Raw genomic sequence first — 16,107 nt, 5'->3', positions numbered from 1 at the left:
AGTCCTGTTTCTCCTATATAAAGGGCATCTTCACCCACATCTGGGAATCCAGAAAATTGTCGCAGAATTTCTGTTATTTCTTACCTTGTCTTATGCACTGTGGTTATCCACTGAAGGTGGAGTAAATTGATGATATAATAATAATAATAATAATAATAATAATAATAATAATAATAATAAATAATATATGCATCTCAATGTTCGCAATATTAAGTATAATACTAAGTATAATACATCCAGTGGCTAGACGTATCTGCATTACTATAATATTATTCATCTTTCATTACATTACTATCCATTCAGCTTATGTGCAATAAGTATATCTTTAAAGGAGCAGACAGAACCCGAATAAGGGATACCCATAACCATCAAAATACTATATTATTTTACTTATTTTTATTTAATGTTATTTTACTTGTGTTATAATTTTCTAGCAAACTATGGCGGAGCAAAGTCTCTATATCTAACTCAATAATTTATATTACATGATTTAACGTAAAATATTAAAAAAGCAGCCATAGCCCCAACACATTCCAAAACATTAATACAAATAAATAGATAGGATAAATAGAACAAATATGTTGTCCCAATATATAGACAGAAAGATAGATGGATAGAATTTAGATAGATAGATATTGGACAGATAGATAGATATTATAATAGATATATAGATAGATAATAGATTGATAATAGATAGATGGATAGATATATAGATAGATAATAGACAGATATAAAGCTAGATAATAGATAGATAGATAGATAGAATGATAGCTAGATAATAGATAGATAGATAGAATGATAGCTAGATAATAGACAGAGGTATAGATAGATACAAATATTTAAAAGAATGAGAAATTATAGATAGATTGAAGTTATGAATTTATAGTTTTATCATAATTTTTCGTGTCCAGATTTCTGAAAATGTTCACTTTCATCTTACTGAAAACTTCTCAAGGAAGAAATGATACCGGTGCCACTTTGTCGGTGATTAGGCAAAAAATGAAGAGTCTGATAGACAAAAGAAAAGAAGCAGGCGCATTTGGCTGCTCAGCAACACCTAATGTAAGAGTAGACTTCAGAGCTATATTTCATATACTTACTTCTAAGTTACTGTACTTTTGACAGGCAAATAGTGATGAGTAATGGATGTTTGAACACTCATCTGTCTGAATATCAGACGCTGAAAAATGGAAATAAATCTTTTGTTAATCTGACATATCCTCCTGCCTGGGCGAGTACCCTGTAATTTCTGGCTCTACTGTAATAGGGAGGCTAGGATCTAGTGCTGGGATTGTAGTGTAACCTCTCCACACAATGCAGACAGGAGTAGTATGGCAATTCAGGATGTGAGATTCTTTCTCCAATCACAATGGACACAGGAAACAGAGAGTAATGGGGTCTGGACAGAGAGGTGATGTTGTTGTAAACGCCACAGGTTCACTGTCCTGGGAGATAAAGCCATCAGAAGGATGCGACACAGCCAGGAGACCCAGACAATAGGGCCCCATTCACCAGTGCAGACACTGCTGGGAAGGCCAAGTTCAAATGCAGCAGAGCAGACGCCTCTCACCCCTCACTGGTCAGCAGACGCCTCGGCCATTTGGCTGGAAGGTGAACAGAGGAGGGAGAGGCCAAGCTGCCAGTCTGCTCTGTACAGAGGGCACAGCACTGAGCCCACAGCATGCCTCTTACAAGCACAAGCTGCCACAGCCAAGTACTAAAGAGATGTTCAGACCAAAGAGTGTTCATGGCTGCAGACAATGTCATAGTCTACCTGCAATATCACTGAAAAACACCAGCTTAGGAATCTATCTATCTATCTATCTATCTATCTATCTATCTATCTATCTATCTTCTATCTATCTTCTATCTATCATCTATCTATCTATCCATCGTCTACCTCTGTATTCATATTAGTAGCTAGTACAATGTAGCCCTAATCTGCTTGGTGATAACAGTAGCTTTTTAAAATAAACCCAATTGAGCTGTCCTGATTGATGCTATACAGACACAGGTAGCCAGAGTCTGGCTTTGGAATGGATTCGCCTCTGCATTCAGCACTGTTATTCATTGCCCTTTCACTGGAGCAGAAGCAATAAAGGACTGTTCAGCTAGCAGTCTGAGCAGTGTATTAGGACAACGAATATGTTTTACTGGTAGGAGATTTATATATATACAGAGCAGGAAATGCAATGTTCATAACAATGTGTCACTTGTACATGTTGTCTTCCCGTAGATCACTATAGCTATAACGTTGTAATGATCGGTCAAGGAATATTATCCCAACACTTTTATAAAGGTCATCAGCATCCTACAATGTCAGGTAGACTCGAACCTCCATGTTATATGACAACTACTTATTAAGTCTTTAAGATGCCCCTATCCTACAGCACAAGGCCAAAACACAGCAGTCTGATGGTAGCAAAGATGGACAGAAAGAACCAGCCACTACCTCAAGGTAAATTGTCGAGTCAATATCTATCTATCTATCTATCTATCTATCTATCTATCTATCTATCTATCTATCTATCTACCGTGTGTGCCTGTATATTAAACATATATATATAATCATACCAGCTGACCATGGTTTTCTTTAGTGCACCCAAACTTTTATAGCACCCCAAAATAAAAAGTCCGTAAGGGCAAGGTCTGCTGACACACAGGTCTCATCCACCTATTTACTTCTAACAATAAAAAATGAAACATGAATAGACAATGTATGGCCACATATGCAGTATAAACACACTCACACATACACACACACACACACACACACACATTATACACACACATTATACACACACACACACACACATTATACACACACACATTATACACTCACACATTATACACACATTATACCCACACATTAGACACACACACATTATACACACACATTATACACTCACATTATACACACACACATTATACACACACATTATACACTCACATTATACACACACACATTATACACACACACATTATACACACACATTATACACACACACATTATACACACACATTATACACACACACATTATACACACACATTATACACACACACATTATACACACACATTATACACACACACATTATACACACACACATTACACACACACATTACACACACACATTATACACACACTCACTCACATCTGTTTCTATAGTAATTTTGTCTCAGGTTATTGTGACATGTGCCCAGAAATTGAGCTGCAATTGACTTTTATCTTATTGAAAAGAAGTATTTTTTCCCTAAAGCAGCACAATCAGCACATGCATCAGCACATGCACTTAAGAAAGTGTTTCCATTAATTGGGTTAAAACCCACAAAAGATGTCTACACCGTGTTGTCCATATACTTTCCATAAATTATAAAGGAGAGATGGAAAAAAGATCGACAGATATATATCAGATATATTTAAATAATGGACTTACAGATGTATATAAGACACTTATATAAGTAGACACATTGAATGATGTAATAAGGAGGAGTATGTGCATTGTTTCAGAATAAACCCCACATCTGCAGCATGGAGCAGTACCGAGTGCAGTAGGATTACTTGTAAATGGATATTGTTATAGATCAATGAAGAGATGTATGATCATGACAGTCTCATGGCTCCCTACATCCAGGTGTACCAGTGGCTCCTGAGTCAGAGCTCAGCTGGGCCAATGTTCGTCTTCATAAATGAAAGCCCTCATATTCCCCTTAGCTAAGCAAAAATAGAAGAGGCAGAGCCTAAACCTTTGACATTGACCCTTCTGGCTATGTGTTGACAATTATCCATCGCTCAGATCTCAGTCCTGTAGAACTAGTAGGACTTGGGAAGTCACTACTACATGGTAGCAAATTGGATAGAAGAAATAAATGTTCTCATTTTTTTACCTTTATCATGACATGGGGGATTCAGACAAATCAGAGAACACATGAACCTCATAATTCTATAAACTGATAATATCTATACGTGGATGTTAACCCTGCAATAGTGCAGGCTTATAGAAACATACATACAGTGTACATGGAAATCTATCTATCTATCTATCTATCTATCTATCTATCTCTCAATAGATCTATCTATCTATCTGTCTAATATCTATCTATCTATCTATCTATCTAATATCTATTATCTATCTATCTATCTATCTATCTGTCTAATATCTATCTATCTATCTATCTATCTATCTAATATCTATCTATCTAATATCTATCTATCTATCTGTCTAATATCTATTATCTATATATCTGTCTAATATCTATCTATCTATCTATCTATCTGTCTAATATGTATCTATCTATCTATCTATCTATCTATCTGTATAATATCTATTATCTATCTATATATATCTGTCTAATATCTATTATCTATCTATCTATCTATCTATCTGTCTAATATCTATTATCTATATATCTGTCTAATATCTATCTATCTATCTATCTATCTGTCTATCTATTTATCTATCTATCTATCTGTCTAATATCTATCCATCTATCTCTTTTTACACTATGAATATTGTGTATATTGCATTTCTGGCACATGCTGAGCTTTGCAGTCTTTGTATATCGGTTTTGTCAGCACTATTGTGTAATTATCATCACTTCTGATGGAAATGCTGGTAGACGTTAGACATCTTGATGTTATTTGTGGAGCATTACTATGAACAGATGCAGATATTTACACATACAGACACATATTGCCATGCTTACACACACAGACATACAATCCCATGTACACACACACACACACACACACACACACACACACACACACACACACACACACACACACACACACACACACACACACACACACACACTTCGTTAATAAACATTAATACCATACAATTAGCTTACTCATTTGGGTGTTATCATCTCTCTGTCGCATGTGTACACTGTAGATGTATTTATATACAAGTGAAAGAGTATACGAAAACGAATTTTCTGTGCTTTCTATGCTATTAGCTTACAGTGTACGATCGTTAATTAGCAGTACTGTTACTGGGGCAATAACCTGAGATGTGAACGCATTCAGCCGAATATAATATCAAGGCAACAAAATGTATGAATCGGAGAACAGCTGCTCAGCTGTTTCCAGTGAAGTTGGAATGTGATGTGTCCAGCACTTCTGGTCTTGATTCTGTGACTGCCATCTACACATTCAGTACTGCAAACCAGGGACACACCGAGTGATCGCTAATATGATGGGGATCTGACGAGCGACCACCTGTGCAGATCACTTGTCTGCTGGAGGAGTCTGTCGGTCACATTCTATATCGGATCAGATACCTAGATCCCATGTGGAGCAGGAGAGCGATGGCTGATACTGGGAGCATTGTCTGTGCCCAGTTAGGACCATCCTGCTTTATGACATCCAGTAAAAGAGAAAAAATAAATAAACTATACATTGACATTAAATACTTACTGTCTGGCATATGAATATATATATATACTGTCTGGCATATGAATATATATATATAGTATATATAATGTTTATTTACTTGTCCTGCTTATCATTATCTGTCTCTCTTTCTCTCTCTCTATTTATATAGACATTGATAGAATGGATAGATACTTAGATAAGATCGGTAGTTGGAGGATAGATTTATAGATAGATTTCTAGATAGATGAGCAGCGCTTACTGCATTTCCTTATTATTTTTTTTCTCTAATGATGCTCGGGAAAACAAGATGATCTTGACTGTCAAACACTCATTGATACTGGATTTATCCGTTACATCATATATATTAACGCAGGATAATGCATGATGACAATATATATGTACAATTCAAAAATGTCTGAATTGTAAAAACAGAATCAAGTATTTATGTAAAAACTCAACTCTTGTACAACCCCAAATTATTATTTCAATTTGGAATACATCCGAAAATACAGTACAATAATGAAAAAGATATCATTTCTGTCCAAAAGAAAGAGCACAAATAAAAAAATAATGCACTTCACTAAGTGTCCTGCAAATGTTAATGAAATTGATAGAGATAGTGAGGGAAAGAACACACGCACTCATATATACAGTATATATATGTGTATGTGTATATACACACACACTGTATATAAATAAACATGCACACACATATATATAAATAAATATATATATGCACATATACAAATATACATGTTTTTATATATTTATTTGAACATATATATACATCTATATATATCTATAGATATACAAAGAAATACATATAAATATATATATGAGAGTGAGAATAAATACATTTTATATAACGGTACTTAGCTTCATTTGCACTATTTTATAACTCTATCACAGCGGATTCAATGACTAGTTCTCTCTGTGTTTGTATGTTTGTAGGTCTCATGTGTATGTGTTTATATGTGTTTGTATGTTTGTAGGTCTCATTTTTGTTTGCTCATGCTACATGAATAAAAAAAGGAAAAATATTAGAAACGTTTGGGTTAACTGTGCTTCCCATATAGAATTTTTCAGAATAATAGGACTTGAAGCAGCTATGGATGGCACTTTTAAGTATTTGAATAAAAGGAGAAGGACCAAGGATGTCCTGTGTTATTAATGCTTCTCTTGTTAGAATGTAATGGAAAGGATCCAGGGGGTGAGCACCCACTGCCCAGAGCTATTTCTTGCTTGGACATTTGCCATATGTGGGTGCATAACTCCATCAGCTAAGGTTATTCTGTACATTTATCTGACTCTATAGGTTCTGGACCTTAGTTATATCACGACTTTAATCTTTTTGCTATGGATTGCAGTTATGTTTAAATAAATCTATTTTGTAAATGCATAGTTTTCGACTTGACATCAAGCCTAATAGCCTCTGAATTTTATTTAGCATTTTGCAATTAGGAGCAGAAAATGTGCCATGTGAACTGGTGCTGCCTGCAGCATACAGGACAGGCCATAGAGCTGTGCCAGTTTACAAGGGCAGAACATGTGTCTGTAATAATGTGCTGCATTTCTTCCCCAATGGAGCACATGAGATAAGATATCTCATAACCAGCTAATTGACTTTGGTGAATCACAGGTGCTGAATTGAAGAGGTGGCAGAGAAGACAAATGATATGTACAAAGGTGACACAGAGCACAAATGACATGTACCTCCAAATAGAAAAAAAACATATGCCCTGCTATGGCTATGCCAGCAGGAAAAGAAAAAAAAGCAAAGGTTTCCAGAATACTGCAATGATTTTTTTTTATTTTAACAAAAAAGGTCCAAAAATGAATAAATATTATTCACCAAGTAACTTTAAGGTAGAACCATAGTCAGTTTTCTGGATGGCAGATATGTTAAAGATGGGCCACTTCTCATAAGTCAGTGCTTTGGGCTCACTCCTGGCTAAATTTTGCCAACCAATCATAGAAAACATAAAATACCTGCCAACATTAAGTACTGAATGGCCATTGTGCAATATATAGTGACTAGAACTATAAAGAAAGTCTGTGGCACTGGGAATAATTTATTTCATATATTGGAAGATGAGAAATATTATTGGATATCATTGCATTACATATTAGATGAAAAATGGCTGTGCTAGCCTCATATATGTGAACAACTTGCTTTATAATAATTACAAATATTATTGATTTATTATTTATTAATATTTATAGAGGACCAACAGATCCCCCAGCCTCTATCCACCATGTGGTTAATTCAGTTTCCATATCTGAGCAATATATCAGGGCTCTCAATCCAATTTCATAGGAAGCTACTTAATCTAAAGCTGGACATATGGACAAAATATTTGTCAGTGGATTTTATTTATGTATTTCTTCCAAATTAATTCACAGTGCTGTGTCAAAATTATCGCCAATCTCATCAACACCTGCCCCCAATGTGGCTCGCAATCTAAACTCCCAAACACACAAGCCTGCCCTCATAGGAAGCATATCATTGTAAGCTATGAATCTTTGTGTCAAAGCAAACTAAAAATAAGGATTGCCCAACCAAATAAAAATAAAGTAAAATAAAAAAGTGTAAAAGCCATCCCACTGCGACAAGGTGCACCCAAATCTGGACAGTCCTATATATACAGGACCATCCCAATTTGGGTACACCTTGTCGCAGAGGAATGTCTTTTACGCTTTATTGATCAAAAGCAGTGCTTGCTAAGTACCCAATGTTATTTATATGTAATATTATTATTTACATACTTACAGCAGGGTATTTTCTCATTTTGTTTCTATCTCAGGTTTTGTCTGTTTAATGGCCTGTGTGAACACACGTCTATAAGTTGGTTTATCTCTCACCAAATGTCTTACCCAGTTTGATTGGACATATTTTATGAAAATGTAATAGATTACTGACTTTATTTGTCATTACTTTTAGGTTTTGTTTGCAAAGCATTATGGCTTATGTAATTTTTTCAACCTTATCAAAAATGGAATTATGTAAGTTAATGCCAACACGATACAAATAAGTTTAATGATGTCTATGACAAATGTACAAAAACACCCCCCTTCTACGTGTAACTTTTAAAGCCAAATAATGTTAGGGTCTCATACTAAATGGGTTAAAATCAAGAGCTACTTCCCATGCGCATTTGACTTTAGAGACCATTCAAATACCAGACACACATTGATGTTAATAGATGTCATGTAACTCTGTGTTTTCTTGATGGCGATATTGCTTTTGCAATAAAACATATAGGGTAAAATTTTTCAAAATTGCCTAATATTTAGACAATCTTGTCCTAGAAAGTCTTAAAATGTATCACACTACTTCATGCCACATAATACATTGGGTGCATCTTCAGATTGTCTAGTCAATGTTTATGCCACCTATTAGTTGGTTTTGTGGCAGCAAAAATTTACTCCAAAATTTTGACACATTTCTTAGCTTTCTTTTCTCTAAACAATGGTAGATTTTACCTTTCCTAACTTATATATTGGGGAGATCATGGCCCCATTTTCTGCTGCTGATGCTTGGACATTTACTTGGTAGAATGAAGTCAGGCTTTATATGACTTTTTATGTGTAAAGTAAAGGAGAACATTGGCATAATGTTTGTATAATTTTCCAAGTTTGGATTGTAAATATTTTTATTTCTCCTTGACTTATGGCCCTTTGACATGGGCTGATGATTGGCCGTATGAACATTTATAGTAACTTTTGTTCCAGATTATTGCCGTGTGTGAATATCCTAAGTGTTTAGTCCTGAAACAAGCAAATCCTCATTTATTGTTATCATTGGTCAGCAGCATATCCCACATGTAAACAGGGATGTGCTGTCGACCATGATGATAGTAATGGGAAAAAAAATATCTTGAAACCTCTCCCTTCAATCTTTGCTAGGTGAATGTGGTAATTAACAAGAACAAATCAATTTCCTATACCACTGATTGGGGCTCATTATGGGGTAAATTGACCTTTGACACAAGCCACAGAAATCATTGATAAGTCTTATTTGCTTTTTTCACACTACTTGTTTTTAACTCCTATCGTGTACAGTTTTCTGAACAAAATAGTTTTACGTTGTGAACTTGTGACTGAAATAAATGTGGCATGTCTGAGACATTCAAATAAGTGTCAAAAGTCTTTACCATTATCCAATAGGCTATTAGAGATGATTCGATCTTTTCAAATTCAGATCTGGAAGCTTTTCAGAATTTCACCCCCAAAATTTGATTCATGGCAATTTAATCTCAATACTGCAAAGCCTTAAATTGTCCAGAAAATTGGAGTATAATTCTCAAGGCTCTTAGGACTGGCTTCAACCCCTTTTGAGCTTTTTAATGCAAACAGAGCCTTCTTAATGTCCAAGTGACCTCAATCTATCTGGCTAGCGGAAAACGGGTGGTAACTGGTAGAAGCAACTGATGTGTTAGAGAGGCATGTACAGTTCTAATATTAGACTTCCAGTGACACACAAGCCTTGGATTCAGGATTTTTATTCACAAGCAAAATTAGGACAGAAGTATATTAAAAATGGTTATTAAGGTGCTGTCACTGCAGTATATCATAGATCAATCAATACACAGTTACACTGACTATGTAGCTTCAGTACTTTCTTATCACTTGAATATTTTGATTATTATTCACAGGCTGAGACTACCACACCCATTTTCCATCAGTTTCAGCTCTGCAGTAGTTCACAGCAATCAGATTTAGCCCTTTTACGCTACCTATGTAGAATGAGCCTTGTGCTCTGACCTCCTATCCCTATGATAAAAAACTAAAATGGGGCTGCATGGCCGACCATAGACATGGCCTATTGGTTGCACTAGGCCATGTGATGTGATAGCTGCAATGTAGTATTGGGAAGCCTTTGCAGCTGCTCTTGAAGTTTTTAGCCTGCTCTCTGGCTGTGCAGTCTTCAGCAGTGTTTGAAATGGTGTAAACTTTACTTTTACGTTATACTTGCCAATCAAGTGACACTTTATTCAAATTCATGGGATCCTGTAAGTTTGAGGAAATTCGACTCAAATTCGATCCACAGCAGATCAGTTTGTTCATCTCTACAGGCCATGCATTAGGCAATGTAAAGATTACATGTATATGTGACAAATAGTTTGCACTCCACATGTATCAATATATTACCCCAGTTTTACTACCACAAGCATTACTAAGTTGCTATACACCAACATATATTCTTATGTACATTCAGGTTGTAGGTTTTAGATGTACATGCCATAATCTATAATATAGAATGCCAATTTAAATCATACATACTCCATATTTTTGCATTTTTTATTTAAGATAACAACACATTAATGACAAGTAAATGGCTTTTTTTTTAATTGCAGATTTCAGAACATCACAGCACAAACATTCTGATATTTGAATATATGGCACTTATTATGTAATAACGGTATCCTACCAAAAGGCTTAATTAATATTTATAGATTGCCAAACTGTTTAACACTTACAAGAGAAAGTGTACTACATGATATGTGTCCATACGGGAGCATGATTCTGGAATTCAACATAGAAATAAAAAAGTTGTAAAGGAAACACAATTAAATGATTGTAACTACTGGAGAACACACTGTACATATATCCCAAATAGATTATATGGGGCCTACTAGGTGATCACATATTCCAGTTTCTATCACTGTTCTGCTATTCTCTTTCGCAGATGCATAATTTCTGTGATAAGATCATGTAAACATTTTGATTTTTAAGGATTAGAAATCTTTTTTTATTATCATTTTTTTTCGCATATAACGTCATATACAAACATCACTTTGAGCAATAAAACCATAAAAAAGTAAACAGGAACATAAAAAAGTGTCAAATTTTCATGATGAACAATCCGCTACAAAAGAGGCTGAAAACTTTCTAACAAAGGACATTTCCCAAAATGATGGTGGTCAAGTAATCTTTAAAGCCCTCAATTTGCGCATTAGGTCCTCTAGTAAATACCACTCTGTGAAAGGCGTCATCATAAGTGCTTTAATCTCCGATGTATTCTTGAATTTTTTAAGAAAGACTCCACGTTTTTTGAAAAAGTCAATAGTTCTTATTTCTTTCTGCGATTCATGTTGAGCAAGATTTTCATTTGGCCAATCAATGTTTAGGTCTCGGGCATGGTCATCAACCTTGTTTTTTTGTATCTTGAGCATTTTGTCAAATAATCACAAATAACATTTTTTTTATAGACTAATTAGAAAATCTTCATAAGTGATATATATTTGGAAAAAGTAGCCTAAGTGCATTGTCAGCATGCAGAAATGATAATAACTTACAGAATAATCTGTAGACGGTTCTCAAGCTTCAAAGTAAATCAAGGAAGCAACCTTTTTCTTCCAGATTTTTTTTCTTTATGGTTGGCAACCCTGATCAAACCACTAGAATTATTGCATTGACTAAAATGAGTGATCTCTCCCCTAGATGATTAATACCGTCTTCCCTTCTTTGTAGTCAATTTTTTTTTTAAAAATGGCTAAATAAGTGAGGTAGACCATATAGACTTAAAGTATAGAGGGAGTAACAATGAAAGTCACGTTCTCGCTCAGTAGACTGTAACGAGCTATATGATCAACATTTACTCTTTAATATAGAGTTGACATTCTTTTGCCATCATGATGGCTTTTTATGTGTTTTGTAGCATATACTGTAAGTCTGTATTGAGATAGCAAATGTATTTTATTTGATCATTCTAAATCTAAATTCTAAATCTTCTATCTCAATACAGACTTACAGTAATGTTAGTAAGTTAGTTAGTAAGGAATGTTAACACTTCATTCAATTATTTTTTTAAATTACTAATTCTAAATATATCATTTCTCCTTTACATTGGAAACACTAACTCATGTACCCTTTTATTTTGTTGTGAAAATGTCTGCTGCCATATAGCTAACCCCTTGTTTTCCTCAAAAGTAAAAAATAAATAATAGGAGAACATGTCAGTAAATATTAGTATAAATTACCAACCAGATTTCTGACGTGTTTATATAATATGGATTGTTTAACACGTGATACGAGACCTTGCATGAAAAAAACAGTCTCTTAAACATTTTTGTAAAATCAGGTAAGATGAAAACAATATCTTCTTCTTCTTATTATTATTATTATAGTATGCTTTTTATTTATGCATTTCATCTGGAACACATCTAAGGTAATAACCAGTATGATGTGGCTTTCCAGCCTATGGGAAAAAAGAAGACTGTGACTAGAGATTACTGTGGACTTGAATTCTAATAAAATATAAAAAAAAATTTGCATTTGCCAAAATATGATTATTTTTGTAAATCACTTCGGCGCAGCATTAGCAAGATAGGGGCCAATGGTCGCCATTTCTATACACTGAAAAGGGTTATCAAAAGGTTAAAAAATAAAAAAATATTTATAAACACCTTATCACTCACCTCTCCTGCCCCTCTACTGGTCATCGTCACCTGTCGCATTTTCCCATCACCCTTCTACCATGCTAGTCTGGGACTTCAAGCTCTGATATGACCTGGGATGTTTTTGAGCGTGCGCAAGATTTTGGCGCACGTTGTGACATCATGACTTTTTGACCTTATGCACTCTTGCGGAGAACCCTCATGGACCTCATCAGAGGTGGAAGTCCTAGCCTAAAGGAGGATTCATTGCAGTGGTGATAAGAAGATGTAGCAAGGACCGGACAAGTGACAGTGAAGAGCAGAGGTGCTGGAAAAGTGAGCGTAAGGTAAGTATATATATATTTTTACATCTTTCATTTATTATACTCTGTTGTCATTAAATTTGCAGAAAATAGCTTTTTGCCCAGAAAATGACACTCAAAGATGAAAATTGCTTGATCCGCCTATCTCTAGTTTTGACTATTACAGCATACTAACCTACCATCATAAAAAGAGACAATTTTTAATACAAAAAACAAAAAAATACATAAAATAATATTGACACATCACAGGCAATGTTAATGATAAACAAAGTAGGGGTGGGAAAGCCAGGTAAGTATGTAACTCTGCCCAATAATAACCCAACTCCTCAGTTACACAGGTAATTATATAAAGGACCTGTCAGAAATGTCTAATTTAAATGCTAAAGCTAGACATATACCTTATGAACACATACTTTAGTATGGAAGTAAGGCATGGGACCAAAGATTAATCCAAATATGGCACCCAAAAAGAGTATCACATATTTATGCCGGCAAGACATTCATTTATAAGTACATAGAGGAGAAAGACATTCCTAACCATGGAGAAAGTAAGTAAATATATACAGCAACCATTTGTTAAGGAAGTGTCAATCAGGAGTAGGGTAGGAGACCAGGGACCCACCTTACCAGACGCGCGTTTCGCACAGAATGCTTCGTCCAAGGTTATTAAAGTATGCTCACATGTGAAAGATTTCTTGTAGAAATTTCTGTGTCTCACAAAATTTTTTGTAGAAAATCCACTATGTGTCTCATGTCAGAGCTTTTTATCTAATGAGTTTTCATGTTTTTGCTGCTCAGGCAGGTTGAATCCTTTGTCATGAGTGTTTGCCTATTATGTATCTTTTGCACCACACTGATACATAAGATGTATGTTTCAATTTTTCACCTCCAAAAAATATCCTCTTAGGCTTAAGGTGAAAAACACATTGACTAACACATTGGCTTTTATCGTAAAAAAAACCTTTTTCTGTATTTTTTTTTAGCAATAACATAATAATATACAATGAAAGAGAACCCATTTATATATCACTTTTAGTACTTTGATCTGTGTGGGTACATCACTGTATATATTAATACAATTTTTTATTTTTTTTTAATGTAACTTTCTTCTTTTGCATGCAGCGCATTAACAGTTACACTAGACTGGTCCTAAAGCCTGATCAAAAAAGTTTCATGCACTGCTAGTCATCAGTTACATCTGGCTCAGCCGTAAAATAGCCGATATATGTGAACTGAGTCTAAGCCTGCAGGTATTATCCGCAGCCCTGGCACATAGAGGGAGGGGCATGGACTCGAGAGACTCTGCCTGCCTGAGCGCCATTACAGCGGCACCTGGACAGGATTGTGTAAGGCTGCCGGGCTCATAACATCAATGTAATGGATGATGCAGCAGCTGTACTTTTATGGGGGTTGGAGAAACAAATGTTCTGGGAAACCAGATTTTTTTTTCAGTTTTGCGCAAATTAACTCTTTAAAATCTGGGGAGAGGTTTAATGAGATAAAAACGGAATTGAAATGATATAGGTAGTAATGGAGATTTGACTGCATTCACACAAAGCAGGCTATAGCAGAGAAATGAACGGACAGGGTGGCGTGTGTCATACTGCGACAAGTAGTCGGGTTTTGCTTTTAGGGCACGCAAGACTGCTGCCTGAAATGTGTAAATGGAAATGCAAATGTACTAACATCCTGCCTGATTTGTCCTGTGCCGTGCTAGCGCTGCCAGCAATACATGGACAACATCACAGCGGTCCCATAAAATCATGAAATTGGGATAGCTCTTTATGCCTGAGCTTTAATGCCCCTCACATCCCCCTGTGAATGTAGGTAACTCAAAGAGAGAAGCAGTATAATGTCGCACTGTGAGAAAACTGTCTTTTCAGCTTCCCCAGGATCTCAACCTGAAGCCTCATTAAAGCCCCTTCTATTGTGTGCCGGCCGCTCTCAGCAGTTTTAACTGCTGTTTATGGACCACAATGTTCTGAATGATCTGTGTTTTCTTGTTTTTTTCTTCTTTCTTGTGTGTCTTTGAGAAAACCACATATTATGGACTTTCTCTTCCCCATTTCACTGTTCTGGTAGCAGAGTGAAAATGGCAGCAGAGAATCTACACCTTGCTATTGACCCAAAATGGAATTCTTAGATTGAATTTCCAATGAATAAAAAAATAATAATAAAAAATAGAAAAAATACCGTAGGTCTTAATATTTTCATTTTTTAGAATTTAAAATAACTGGATAAGCAGGTAGCATGAAAATCATTGGTTGTTGAAGGCATCACTGGGAATGTCCTTGACAAATCTGTAAGGCTGAATTCATACAAAGTAGTGTAGTCCGACCAGTTAATTTTTTTTCCAGAACTAGTTGTTTGCCAGATGAAATAGATATGAACTTTGTGCACCTCAGGCATCCAAAGTTGTGAGAAAAAACATTGCATGATGTTAGACTGCAAAACGGAGAACAAAAGCGATCCCAAAGAAAACTAAATACTTAACAGTCATGATCGGAGCTCAGCTCCAAACCCTCATGTGCAGGCATTGCAGGACCTTAGGTATCCATGGTTACGATCACTTCCAACCAGCAAACTGTCACTATATCAGTTTTTGTAACCATGGATACCTAAGGTCCTGCAATGGCTGCACAGGAGGGTTTGGAGCTGAGCTCCGATCATGGCTAATAAATATTTAGATTAGAGATAGGCGAATATGTTCAGAAAACGTTCGCCGAATCCGAATTTATCATACTCATGCCATATTCATACCGATTTTATGTTTGATTATCACTTTTGAACATATTCGCTCATCTGGACTCCAATAGTCTTCAGCGAATATTGCAAATACGGCGATTGTAAATCAAACTGAATATTGAAATATTCGCTCATCTCTAATTTAGATACCGCTGTGTATTTAGATATCTCTATCAATCTCTAACACCAGCATTTAACTGGAGCGGTTGTACTCATGGCCCCCGGGGTGCTGCTAAAGGCTAAAGGCCCCCATCACTGCTATTTTGCTGCTGCTGTGAATG

This window comes from Dendrobates tinctorius, unplaced genomic scaffold (genome assembly GCF_039654945.1).
Source record: "Dendrobates tinctorius isolate UK_male_01 unplaced genomic scaffold, ASM3965494v1 ptg000145l, whole genome shotgun sequence".
Lineage (NCBI taxonomy): Eukaryota > Metazoa > Chordata > Amphibia > Anura > Dendrobatidae > Dendrobates > Dendrobates tinctorius.
Note: the sequence above shows the minus strand (reverse complement) of the source record.